The 14,381-nt window shown below is 48.3% G+C and overlaps 1 long non-coding RNA gene across 1 annotated transcript in view; it reads right to left on the reverse strand.

The window, feature by feature from the left end:
* The window catches only part of LOC144161920 (uncharacterized), a 94,566-nt gene extending 81,264 nt beyond the window's left edge, over nucleotides 1–13,302 (reverse strand). The window contains exon 1 of the long non-coding RNA XR_013320531.1: nucleotides 13,154–13,302. This is a non-coding gene — a long non-coding RNA (uncharacterized LOC144161920). The remainder of the gene's footprint in view (nucleotides 1–13,153) is intronic.
* Nucleotides 13,303–14,381: the final 1,079 nt, after the last annotated feature.

Consider the following 14,381-nt stretch of genomic DNA (forward strand, 5'->3'; position numbering starts at 1 on the left):
CCTGACCACCATTAGGGCTCACGATTACCTGGCGCGCCTTCCCTACCTAAGGGACACTCGCTAGGACTAAGCCTGTCCAGGAATAAAAGTTTTTCTCTCTCTCACGTAGTGGTCGGCGACGCGGCAGCCTTTTGTCTCACGTGCGGCGCGTCACCGTTCTTTTCACGTACTTTTTTCTGGAGACGCCGCGTTAATTCTGCATGCTATCGTTCCAACTCTTTGAGTTTTGATTCAAGTTCTCTTTTGTTCGCCTCAATCCTCCTTTTCTCCTCCTCAAACCTTCCCTTTTCTTTCCTACATTCTTCGTCGAATAATTAAAAAAAACTGCTCTTTGTTCAAACCTCGCGTTTGGACCAACTTCAACAACTTTCCTAAATCCTTTCTCACATCTGGTCAGACACGTGACTTGCGCGATGGAAATATCCTTGGTGAGGATAAATCTATCCTGGCCTTTGCACTCACGGCGGATGCTTCAAAAGAAGCTGTAGGGGAGTGCTGTCACAGGAGTTTCACATGAAAAAACACCTAGTGGCATACGCCAGTAGGCAGTTCAACTCGGCTGAACCAGAAGTATTGAGCTACTCAACAGGAGTGCCTCGCAGTAGTATGGGCTTTGCGCCATGTCACATGCTACTCGTACGGCGGCACTTTAGCATACTGACTGATTACCGGCCCCTCAAGTGGCTGATGAACGCCAGCGACCCAAGCTCGAGGCTAGCAAGGTGGAACATTTTTTTGCAGGAGTACGAATTCGAGATCGTTCACTGTTCAGGAACAACCAAAGAGAACGCCAACGTCCTCAGTAGAGCACCCGTCGGAGCGGCAGACATCTTTGGAATATCGGCGGCAGAAGCCAGTATGGAATGACAACAACGCGATGATCAATTGAATGCGATCATCACGTCACTTGAAAGGACCGTTACCGCGGGGCAATATTTCCTTGATGGGGGCTCTTAAGGCACAGGGTCCGTCTGAGAAGGCGCAGGGGCGATTAGTAGTCCCCACCTCACTGAAGAGGGGACTGCTTTGGCTGCACCATGACGTTCCATACGCGGGAGAGCCGAGGGCATGGAAAACGCGCCAGTTGAAAAGTACAGCCTACTACTGGCCAGGCATGCGGGCGGATGGCGCGAAATATTGTTGAAAGTGTCGTTTTTGCGTTCTCCGAAAGAGCCCGAAAAACACAAGGCTGATCTCTCTGAAGGTGTTCGAGCAGCTTTAATTCTCTTTCCAGCGGAGATCCAGTTATACAGTGGGCCTCTTACTGACATGCTCCGCCGAGAAAAAGCATGTTTTTGTCTTTGTAGACCACTTGAATCGTTACGCCGAGGCTTTCCCGCTCCCAAACCACAAATCCGAAACGGTCGCTGGAGAGTACGTAGACAAATTTCACTGATATGGTGCCCGGCCCACCAGGGTCTGCGGGGGAACGAGAAGGCGCATGCGACCGCCCGAGGCCTCACTTACCGGTCGATCGCAGCTGACTCACCGCCCGCTAGGAACCCCGTCCTTCACGTGACGAACTAACGACATTCTAAGAAATAATTTCTCATTATAAGCTGACCAGGGGGCTGCGCAGCGCACAGTCACCTCGCATGTGCTCCCGCTTTTGGACTCCTTGGCTCCGAAACGACAACCGCCACCGCAGCAAATTTACTACGAAGGTGTTTGTAGCGTCACCAGCTATTCGCCGATACCACCCATGACCCAGTCTGTGCATCCAGTGGACCACAAGCAGCGCTTCAAGATTTGAGGTGGGGGAACGCTGTTAACCCTAACCTGTTCCTGGCAGTGCGCGCAGCGGCTGCGCGTGCCCCCTGAGTAAACTGAGTAAACTCATCCGCAACACTACGCCGGGACACGACCACATCCCCAATAAGCTCCTCCGCAATCTGAACGACTTGGCTCTTGAGAATCTCCTCCAATACATCAATGACCACTCAGCCCGCGGCACGCTCCCACCACAGTGGCGCCATGCCGACATCACACTTATTCCAAAACCTCAGAAATCCGTCTCCCTTTCAAACCTACGTCCTATTTCTCTTACCTCGTGCGTCGGTAAGCTCATGGAACATTTGGTTCACACTCGCTTGACTGACTATATAGAAGACAACGCATTACTACCAAATACCATGTACGGCTTTAGACCACATCTGTCCACTCAAGATATTCTACTTCAGCTAAAGGAAGACATCATCCTTCGCATTCCTAAAAATCACAAATACTGCATTCTTGCTTTGGATATCAAAGGAGCATTCGATAACGTCACTCACGACGCCATCCTACAAGGCCTCGCCACGCTCAACCCCGGTTCGAACACCTACAACTACGTTAAGGCGTTTCTAACAGAGCGCACGGCGACAGTGGGACTTGGACACCTACGCTCACCTAAGTTTACCGCTATTCCACGTGGTACCCCACAGGGGTCGGTCATTTCCCCACTCCTTTTCAACATCGCTATCAAAGATCTATCTGCGCAACTCTCTGCCATACCGGACCTGAAGCATGCTTTGTACGCAGATGATTTAACTTTATGGACTACCACAGGATCCATCGGAGACCAGCAAGAAGCCCTTCAAACAGCTGTTGATTATACATGCAGGTACTTACAGGAGCGCGGTCTTACATGCGCACCAGAGAAATCGGCCCTCCTTACCCTTCAACAACGCACAAAGGACAGAAGAATCTCCCCAGTACCAGACCCTAAACTCCATATTCAAAACTTCCCCATTCCAACTGTTACCCACTTGCGCATACTGGGACTCACCATCCCACAGGACGGATCGGGCTCCCATACAATCCTACAACTTCAACGCACCATGACTCATATAACCCAATTAATTCGCCGTATCACGCACAAACGGACCGGACTGAAAGAACCAGACCTCATCCGACTCATTCAAGCCGTGCTTATCAGCCGTGTTACGTACGGTACGCCTTACCTGTCCCTCAAGCCAGCCGAACGGCGAAAGCTAAATATTCTTATCCGACAAACATACAAGACGGCCCTCGGACTTCCTACATGCACATCGAACGCCAAGCTGTTGCAACTGGGCTTACACAACACCTGGGAAGAGCTCTGTGAGGCACAACGCACTTCACAACTCCAACGGCTCCAACTCAGTAATGCTGGACGTGCGACCCTAGTGCGCCTTGGATATCCACCGCCTCCGGTCTCCAGATGCAGAGTACGTGTTCCATTGTCTATACGGAAGCACATCCGCGTTACCCCAATTCCTAGAAATATGCATCCTACTTATCACATTGGAAGACGAAGGGCCCGCGCCAACTATCTTCAGGCACAATTTCAAAATCAAAAGGAGGTGTTGTACACAGATGCCTCTCCCTACATCACCAAAAACGCCTATGCGATTTCAGTTGTAAATAATACACTTCAGACCGTAGCCACAGCCACTGTCCTCACCACGGACACCGCCATTGCAGAGGAAGCAGCAATAGCCGTGGCAGCCACCACAACACAGAGCGACTACGTTACGATACTGACCGATTCTCAAGAGGCTTGCCGCAACTTTCTGCGAGGCACTCTCTCCCCAGCAACCCTCAGTATTCTCAAAACCAAAACTCACCTACCTGACCTCTGCATTATCTGGGCACCAAGTCATTCAGGCGTAGTCGGCAATGAAGCGGCGCATACCGCGGCTCGAGAAGCAGTACACCGGGCCATTGCGGACAGCCACAACCCTATGCCAACCACCCCCCCTAACTATACGCCCCAACCCCTGCTAACATACAACGACATCCTCTCTCACTACCGACTATCCCGCCAACAGTTTCCTCCCCCACATAAGCAACTGACCAAAGAGGAAGGAGTTATACTTCGTCAGCTTCAAACTAACACCTTTCCCCACAACACGCTCTGGCACAAAATATTCCCCACCCAATTCTCCCCTCAGTGCATCTTCTGCCCCACATCAGGAACACTATACCACATAGTGTGGGAATGCCCGAACATCCCAGACCTCCCTCCCAATCCCAACCCTACCCCTTCACAGTGGGCGGCGGCGCTGACCAGCTCCGACCCCTGCTCCCAGCTTCGGCTGGTGAATAGGGCCCGGAAGGCCGGCTACAGCCAGGGAGTCCTGGACTGAGGACACCCCTCACTGCTCCGGAGTGACTGCACTCAACGGATGAGACAAATAAAGTTTTTTCCTCCTCCTCCTCATTATAAGCTCGGTCGCAAGATCTATCCAGCGGAGGATAAACAGCTCAGCAAAAAAGAGGAAGTTATGTGGAGGAAATTGCAAACCGGGGTGTTTCCGAACCCTCAACTATACTGCACATGGCATCCGGAAGTCTTTACTTCTAACTGCACTCACTGCAATAACATTGCGGACCTAGCCCACATGGTCTGGACATGCCCTTTCTATAACGACCCGAACAGAAATGTGGAATCCTGGGAGATCTTTTTACTCAACCATAAAGCAGAAGAGCAACGCAAAGTCATTGGTCTGGCCCTGACCTCCGCCGAATCCCAAAGGATTCCGGCCGACGGTTAGGGGGTGAACGGGGGTCTAGGATAATGCCCTCTCCCTCGTCATTTTAGACGGGTGCAAATAAAAGTTAATTCTCTCTCTCTCTCTCTCTAGACAAAATTGTTCTCAACCACGGGTGCCCGAGCTACTGTTAACAATCAGGGTACGAATTTCCTGTCATGAGTCATGAAGGAAGTGAACGACCTCCTACGCATTTAAAATCTACAGTCCACTGTACACCACTCTCAATGTAATGGGGCCGTAGAGAGTCTGAACCAAATCCTCGTAATCATGCTATCTCACTACGTAGACCCCGATCAGAGGAACTAGGATCCATTTTTCCCTTTTGCAGTGCTTTCTTACACCCAGTGGCATACGCAAGTAGGCAGTTCGACTCGGCCGAACAGAAGTATTGAGCTACGAACAGGAGGGCCTCGCAGTAGTATGGCCTGTGCGCCATTTCAGATGTTACTCGTACGGGCGGCACTTTTACATACTGACTGATTGCCAGCCTCTTAAGTGGGGGGCTGGCAGTCAGTAGAGACTCCCTTCTTCCTCCTTCACGGTCGCCACGCATCAGTGCGGAATTTCGTACGCGCGCCTCCCAAGATGCATTAGAGCAAACTCGAAAGTTACCGCGCATAGCTGGCTCAATGTCTCTCAGTTTCCCGTCAGCTCGCGTCTGAGGCCCTGAATAAATTGGCGGTAAGACGACGAAAGGAGCGGGTTGGCAAGAAGAGCCAAGACACGCCGTATAATATGGGAGAAAGGGTATACGAGAGATGAGAGTTCCAGACACCCACGGGCGCTATTCCAGAAGGCCCGAGATAGCTCGGTCCCGAATTTCCAGCTGCTCGAGTTAACAAAGTAGTGATACCAAAGCATCCAGTGAACCTCTAGCGACACCGGCGCAATCTGAGCACGCGTCCAGCTGAGGCCGCTCACCTTGAAAAAGCACAGCCTGTGCTAAAATCCGGGTGCAGCGCCGTCTAGAATCGAGTTGCAATATGCACTCCGCTATGATTTATTGGTTGTAGAGTTTAACACACTGCCGCAACGCAGGCGATGAGGCGCGCCGTAGTGGAGCGCTGTGGATTAATTTTGAACACCTGGGCATCCTTAACGTATTCAGAACATTGGCTTGGGAACAGGTGGGAGTAAAGGTTAATGGAGAATACCTCAGTAACCTCAGATTTGCTGATGACGTTCCCTTGCTAAGTAACTCGGGGGACGAATTGCAAAGCATGCTTTCCGCACTGGGCGAACAGAGTAGAACTGTGGGCCTGAAAATTAATATGCAGAAAACTAAAGTAATGATCAATAACCTCGGGACAGCACAGCGGTTTGAGATAGGTGGCGAGGAAGTGGAAGTGGTAAGCGAATATATCTACTTAGGACAAGTTGTGACCCAGGATCCCTACCATGAGGCAGAGATAATTCGATGGATAAAAATAGGGTGGAGTGCATTCAGCAGGCATTCTCAGATAAGGAATGGCTTGCTACCATTGTCCCTTAAGAAGAAAGTGTATGACAGCTGCATCTTACCGGTACTCACCTGCGGGGCAGAAACTTGGAGGCTCACTAACAGGGTTCAACTTAAATTGTGGACGACTCAGCGCGCAAGGGAGCGGAAGATGATAGGTGTAACATTAAGGGACAAGAAGACAGCGGAGTGGGTTATTGAACAAACACGTGTTAATGACATATTAGTAGAAATTAAGAAGAAATGGGTGTGGGCAGGGCATGTAATGCGAAGGCAAGATAACCGTTGGTCATTAAGGGTAACAGAGTGGATCCCTAGAGAAGGCAAGCGTTGCAGGGGGCGGCAGAAAGTTAGATGGGCAGATGAGATCAAGAAGTTTGCGGGGATAAATTGGTCACAGTTGGAACAGGACCGAGGTAATTGGAGAATAATGGGAGAGGCCTTTGCCCTGCAGTGGGCGTAGATAGGCTGGTGATGATGATGATAATCCGGACTAAAGCGAGCACTTCGTTCGGACCGCCCCCCCCCCTCGCCCTCGCCCCACCCCCTGGGAATGTGGCAGCATTTGAATGACGGTGGGCTGGGGGCGTCATTCGTTCATAGTTTCCTGCTAAGCTTTTCTGCAGGAGAACCAAATTCAATTACTTCGTGGCTGCGATAGTATCCCATCAGCGATGGGGACGCCATGGCAGCCATAGTTTGGTGGGACTTCGGTCGCTACGCCACGCCCAGGAATAATCTGGGTGTGTGTGATTGACATGAGAACTCGGAAGAAACTCGGGGGGGATATTTCAAGGCAGAGTAGAACTCGTGACGCTCGTTTTGGGGGCTCCTGGGGCGTGGATCATGGTTCACGGGGGCCGTAGCGGGCATATATCTGCGTTAGAACGGTCGTTTAGAAACCCATTAGAAACCCATCGTTAGAAGCTGCGTTAGAAACCCATCGTTCTTTTTAGGAGACGAGCCAATGTTTTCCACCAAGCATGTTTTTAAGTTTCTCACCGATGTCAATTTTTTACATCTCATCTCTTATCATGCATCATGACAACCTGGCCCTTTACACCAGTCACCTTCATTAGCTTGTGTTTACATTGTTTATTTTTACTGAAGTTCTCTACTGTTACTTTCACGTCGCTGTCATGAAATCACTTTTGTTTGGCGCTCTTTGTCCTTAGCTGGCCTTGCGCCATTAAAATCCAAATATCATCATCAGAACGGTGGTTTGGGCTAGTTGGTGGTGCATACTGAAATTCGAAAGAGCGCAAAAATACGGGACAAGGAAACGACGACACAAGGCGCTGACTAACAACTGGTTGGTTTATTGCGCGGGTTGCGAAATACGCCCAGAAAAAAAGGCGAGAAGGAACACAATAAAAACGAAGGAAGCAAGAAAAAGAGCATAAAAAATATGCATCGAACATTGCACACAAAATACAAGATTGATACACGTGGATTGATTAAATGGTAGCAACGCTCATATGAGACGTGGCCAGAGGCGCGAGGCAAGCAAGACATCCTGACAGTCAAGCTTTTTATGAGTCCAGGTAGTGGATTTCCTTTTTTAGTAATTCAATGGACGGCTTACTCACACAATCGCTGCCTGCCTTATGAGTGAGGTAGGCTTCATAGATCTCACGCCCACGCTGACCCTTTTACGTTATTGCAACACGGGTATCGTGGAATTTGCGCGAGCAGCCGTGGTCTTTACAATGTGTGGCAAGATTGCTGCCAGTACCCGTTTTCAGTGCGTTTGCATGCTCGCGGAGACGACCCTTATGACAGCGCCCTATATCGGTCAACCTATATCGGGAAGACCTATCGGGACGACCTATATCGGTCAGACCGGGCGCTGTCTGAACGATCGTCTCCACCAGCATGCAAACACACTGAAAACGGGTACTGGCAGCAATGTTGGCAAACATTGTAAAGACCACGGCTGCTCGTCCCGATTCCACGATACCCGCGTTGCAACAACGTATAAGGGTTAGCGTGAGCGTGAGATCCATGAAGCCTACCTCATTCATAAGGCAGGCAGCAATTGTGTGAGTAAGCCATCCATTGAATTACTAAAAAAGGAAATCCGCTATCTGGACTCGTAAAAATGCTTAACTGTTCAGGATGTCTTACTTGCCTCGCGCCTCTGGCCACGTCTCATATCAGCGTTCCTACCATTTAATCAATGCACGTGTATCAATCTTGTATTTTGTGTGCAATGTTCGATGCATTTTTTTCGTGCTCTTTTTCGTGCTTCCTTCTTTTTTATCGTCTTCCTTCTCGCCTTCTTTTCTGGGTATATTTCGCAACCCGCGCAATACACCAACCAGTTGTTAGTCAGCGCCTTGTGTCGTCGTTTCCTTGTCCCGTATTTTTGCGCTGTTTCGAATTTCGGGGCATATATCTATCCCAACAGAGTTTTTCCTTTAGCGGAGGAAACATTTCACGCCCTTTTTTGTCTCTTGAAAGTACTGTTCATTGGCTGTGGTGCCATTTGGCGCCCGACCCCCTTTGTGACGACGTTGAGGCGGCTTCCGTTCCATGACTGCCGAGGAGCAAGTGTTGCGTCCGCTGCGGTTTTACGCTACGGACACCTTCCACGGAAGCGTTGCCAGCGACCGCACCAGCGACCGCCCTCAAACGACAGACAGCCGGTGTGTGCTCCATAGGATTACTGCAGACAAGTTATTCGCCTTTTTTGGGTTGTTAACCGCACATGGCTTCGGAAGGTTCTACAATGCGTTTTTTCGTCTGCGGCCAGAGCGTACACATCAGGCTTCAGTCGCGACCGCTCGATGGGAAGAAGCATCGAGCGGCCGTGCTTGATTATCGTCTGCTAGCCAAACTTTCCAATGCGGCGTTGCATGACCGCGCGTTTCATTTATGGTCAGCGCGGATGACGGTTTTCTTGAGGCGTTTCATGTCACACCATTCTTGCGAAAACTTTACACGCAGGATAGTATATAAAGAACGGCGTGTGTATATTATCGGAGGAGATCTTTACGCATTTCAACAGGTTTTGTCCACCGTCTTTGTCGTCTGACTAGAAACGGGTCATCAAAACCTTGTTAAGGGAAGATTGAGACCAAAAGAAACAGTCGGACGCGGGAAGGAGAGTGGTGGTATAAAGTCCATAAAAAAGACTGCGGAGAGCTTCGCCGACCAAGAGCTGTGAAGAGCTAACTGAAATACAGAAAACAAATCTGAAAAGTTGTGGTTGTTGCTATTCCTTTCTTCGTAGAACATGCCCTATTGAGGGACTTACCCGAAATTGAGAGCATTGACGAGCGAAATGGCTCAGTTTTTAAAATTCGCTAAACTGGGAATCGGAAAATAAAAGTTGGAGAAATCGGTTATGGGTGTTCGAGTACTTGGTGTGGCTTTCATTTCATCGGGTGAAGGGGCGCGTAGTACGTGGAAGCGCCTCCTTGAGACAGGGGAGCGGCGTCTTGTGGCTGCATCAAAGCTCAGACTCTCCCTCGCAGAGCGAAGCTACATAACTAAGTCGTCCGTCTCGGCGGCGCGGTTTTATGTAGCACGCGTAGCGAAACCACCGCGCAATTTCACCCGTCAGCTCGCCACGAAATTCGGGTCGTTATTTCTGGCGGGCAAGACAGAAACACTGTCGCGTGCGCTGTTGAGACTGCCCAGTAAATGGGTGGTTTCAGTCTGCCTTGTTTGCAAACCATGTGTAGCGTGCTGACCGTACGCGCAGTGTTCGATCTGGTAGACTCAAATGAGTACTTAGGGAGGGCGCCGCTGCAGTACTTTCTGGGAACTTCCTGCTGAACGTTTTGTGAAGACAACAATACAAAGAAGAAAATTATTTTTTCAGCTGACGGTATTACAATGCCTGCTGACGGGGCAGGAGCTAAAGGCATTGAGGGCCTGACGAGAGCCCCGGACACTCTGGATTTTACAACAGAGGAGTTAACAACTGAGGACACGTTTCAAGGAAATGTGCGTGCATAGCGCGCTTAATTGCCGGTCCTTCTGCCCAGCAGTCACCGCAATTTTATGCTTATGTTGTCAAAACACTCAGAAGCGTCGTGTCTACCTTGACAAGCCGTAATTTTAGGAAGTGTACGGCCAGCGAATTGTGCGAAAAAATGGCAATAAACCACTTAGACAATCAATAGATAACAAGATCACGCGCCATCCGTTGGCATCAACTGACTTCGGCGGCACTTCCGTCTAATGTTCGGGATTTCTGATGGTTTCGCGGCTGGGAGGTTCTTTCAACGTGTGACCGTGTGGGGATATTAGCGTTCTCACTGCGCACGCACTGCGGGCACGCTGAAACATTAAAACAAGCCTTGGTCCAGTTTCGTGTAGAGGCAACATTTTGGACTGTGTTAAGCAGGTTGTTTGGTGCTACACTTACAATGAGCGGACGTTCCAATGACGGGTTGGCTAATTTCCTGATGTGTGCTGGGGCTTTTGTATTGTGGCGAAATAGTGGTGCTACGTGTCCTTGCACCCGACCGCAACGGGCGATGTTTTCGCTCCTGTCGCGTGCGCGGTCGATCCTTTTGAGTCACTTAGAATACCAGTTCGCAACTCTGGGCGAAGATGCCTTTGTATTACGCTGGTCCGCGCGCTTCATAGTGGTCAGGAACAACCAAGATCCTGAGCATAACTATTGCACCGTATTGAGTTTCAGCTACTTTCTGAACTGTTTCTGTGAACACCTGTGAAATTTCTGTGGATTGATTTTGGAGTAGTTTGTTCCACCACCACAGACATTTGTTGTGCAAAGATTTGATTTCCCGGAGTACCTGGGGACTGATTGTTTTTTTTTCTGATTAAGGGCAGCGCTGTTACCACTGGTCTTTGCGCGCTGATATATGGTTTTGTAATAACTTCTCTTTTCACCAATTGCATTAATCGCATTTTTAAAGAGTTTTAAGTTAGACTCAAAATATTATCATGAGCATGTTATAATCACCACAGATCCGCCTTCGCCGAGTTTCGCTCCAATTCGGGCCTTCTCGAATAGCACCCCTAATCTCGGAGTTAAAAAGAAAAGCTGTACTGTTAAACACGGGTCTCTATTCGTCGAGTTGGACTGTTTGGCAGATTGACTAAGGTCGCGTTTGACGGCGGTCCGTTTGACTGTGGTCACCTTTATGTCGGTCAGACCGGTCATTGTATTAATATTTCATTATTAGATCACAAACACTCACTAAAACATAAGACGTATTCACATATCACTAGGCATTGTTCTGAGCACGGGTGCGTTTTGCTGCTTGAAGATACCAGCACTCTTTCGGTTCATGGTAATCAGCTAACCAGGGGAACCATCGAGGCATTCCACACTAGAAAGAAAGGTGATTTGTGCATCAGTTAACCATCGATAGCACTGTACGAGAAAGAATTTTTGTTCTTGGCTCGGTAAGTTTGAGATATGTAGAATCTGCTGTGCGTCATGTGTGGGCTTTGGAGCTTTGGGTTGTTGTACTTACGTGGTGATGCGTTTTCAATAAAATTAGTTGTGAGTGCGTCGTCCTCCTGTCATTTTCTTCACCCTAGTGTCTCGGTTCTTACGCTGTTGTTCGCAGATGTTCAACCAAGACCAACTCACCCAAATGTAGATCCTTTTTAATATATATGCACCAAAGTGATGTTCAACTCAAAAGACCGTCAGATTGTTGAAATGGCTGCGCTACATGGTACTGTGAAGCGAGAGGCACGATTTCTTCCATTCGTAAAGTTGAAACACCTACACAGAGTGTGCATGGGCCAGCAACTAGCCTGAAAACTGCCCCACCCATATACGCAATATTGAAATAATATTCAGAGTCTCGACCGCTAAATTAACGAAGTTGGTCGCATATCCCTCTTCAAACAGAAGAATATGGCCACCAGACGTTACAAAAGAATATGGCCGATGGATGACCAACTGCTGAAAATCTTCGTGCTGCCCTCTTGAAGGGCTGGAGCGACTGACCAGCGTGTTTGACTGCTCAGGAGCTCGAGGTTGCTTGCATCCTTCACATTGAAGCGCTTCTGAAACACGGCGTTTATTGGTTGCTTTTCGTCGTCCACGCAAAGCACATCACTGGCGGTGACGCGTTTATACGTACAATGGGAGTAATGAAGGGGGGGGGGGGGGGGGGGGCAAGCCAGCTTTGCGAGCTCAACGGCACTCACGGGATTTTGAGCGGCTGCTGTATAAAACGCACAGGGTGTAGTGTATCGCATTGTGCACCCTCACACGAGTGTTCCAATTACACCCTAAATAGCAAAGTATATCCCCGCTGAGGGTCATTTTTGCTTGGAGAAAAGCGCGTGTGCGCTGACTCATTGCAATCCAAAGCAAAGGTGACACAGAAGGTAAATTACATGGTTAAAAATAAAAAGACCAAAGCGCGTTCTGCAATTGGACGTTAATTGTTTCGCAATGAATACATCAAAACTGGGCTTTGTTCCCTTCCAGTTTTTACCTCAAAACAGTGATATTATTCTTTCTGTATTTTTACCGCAAGGAGCGCAAATGTTGCGAAATGTACGCTCATAATGCTATTTGATTTAAAAAAGCAGTAAACTGCGGTTCTCTTAGGAGCGAGCTTTCAGAACTACAAATCACGGCATACCATCACTGCGCCTGAACCTTCAAAATACACTAAAAATGGCTTATTTCAATATAACATTTGCCGTTTGACTTTTGTACGAAGTGTAGATTTTGTTTCCACAGTTTCATTCGACAACATCAAAGACATTCTTGGCATTGCGTTCGAAAAAATATGGTACAGCTATACAGTTCCCCCTGATCATACAGCGTCTGCTAGGCACTTTTCGGGCATGTCACAAACATATTTCATATTCTATGCAAATTTAATATTAAGGAGATATTTTTGCCGCTATTTATTTGTAGTGTATGAGAAATTGTGACACTGCGTATATGTAACAAGATACTGGGGTTTCTTAGGTGATTCAACAAAAATAACGAATTAGCTCAGCACATTTTACACAAATAATATATTCCGGGGCGCTGGCGCATTCGCAAACACGCAAAGAATAGAAGCCATGTTTTCTTAAGTTACAATGAATTCTCATTGCGCGCAGACACGTTTGGAACGTGAACACTGAGTGCTGGAATGGCAAAGAACATCAACGATAAATCGTGTATTTATTCTTCTACAAGTCAGGCTCGAGGGTAATTGCTTAATGGAGTACTCACTTCTGATTCCCAAACTCATACCTATGTATAAAATTGTATTGATTATAGTTTAACACAGTCCCAGTCCAGCTTGAGCATCCAAATCTTTTTCTTCCTTTATTAGGATCATAGCTCTGTCGGTAATTCCAGATTTTTTCTTTGGCACCCAAAAACTTGAATGATAAAAATTGCGGCAATGTCAATTCATGAGACAGGAACAGTAAAACACAAGTATAACTTAGCAATCCACAACACGCAGCATTTCAAAGAACTTATCTCTGTCTCCACATGCAAACAGGCTTAGGCGGGTGCGTAGTGATAGCTGAGATCAGGCCAAACATCTCAGTGAAATCACCTAGCGAGTAGATACTACCCCCCCCCCCCCTAGTAGTCCCAATCAGGCCAATGGGCAAGCTTCTAACTTAACAGAAGCTCATTGCAAAACAAGCAGGGGAAACAAAATCACCTCGCTGCCTTATCTAATTATCCAACTTTCCACAACCCAACTCAACATTACCAACATGCTGGGAAATGATTACCTCTTTCAGCAAATAATAAGCGGCCCAAAAGGGCCTTTCCAGAAGCGCCATGTGTAACTTGCGGGAAAGGTAGTAAGGTAAAGTTAGGTTCTTTGCATGCCAATGTTTGTCCCACGCGGTACATCCTAGGTCGCATTTGTTCCCTCCCATTATGCAAGACCTGCAAACTTTACAGCAAATGATTCTTCACTTTTAAAGTAATAAATAGAGCCGTCATTATCCCATAATTAACTTTTCCCATTTCCGCTAGAAAAAGAGCTACTTAAACATCATCAAAAATCCTTGGCCATCTCCGCAAACGTGAAACCAGGGGAGGGGTGAAGCATGCAGTGTGTAAGTGCATTCTTAGCGCCTTGGCGTTTTTGCCCACGGAGATGAAACCGTTTGGGGGAGGCGGTATACAGCTTTGCTGTAAATGTCTCGTGTCTTTGAAGCATGAAATGTTCTAGCGCGAGGCGTTCGATAATGAGTGTCCTGGCGTACTTTTAGCACGCATTGCGTTCTAGGGCGAGGCGTTGGAAAACGAGTGTCCTGATGTTCTAGCACCATGACTATATGCTATTTGATACGACGCGGATAACGGCGACGACAGGAGGAGCCGACAGCCGGAACCGCTAAGGGGCTGCACTCCTAAAAAGGACGACCGACCATATTATTTAACAATGAAGGACGCTGCAGCCTACGAAATGGGACCAAGAATGGACGTAGTA

This window comes from Haemaphysalis longicornis, unplaced genomic scaffold (genome assembly GCF_048455015.1).
Source record: "Haemaphysalis longicornis isolate Haplotype H1 unplaced genomic scaffold, Haemaphysalis longicornis Haplotype H1 scaffold_12, whole genome shotgun sequence".
Lineage (NCBI taxonomy): Eukaryota > Metazoa > Arthropoda > Arachnida > Ixodida > Ixodidae > Haemaphysalis > Haemaphysalis longicornis.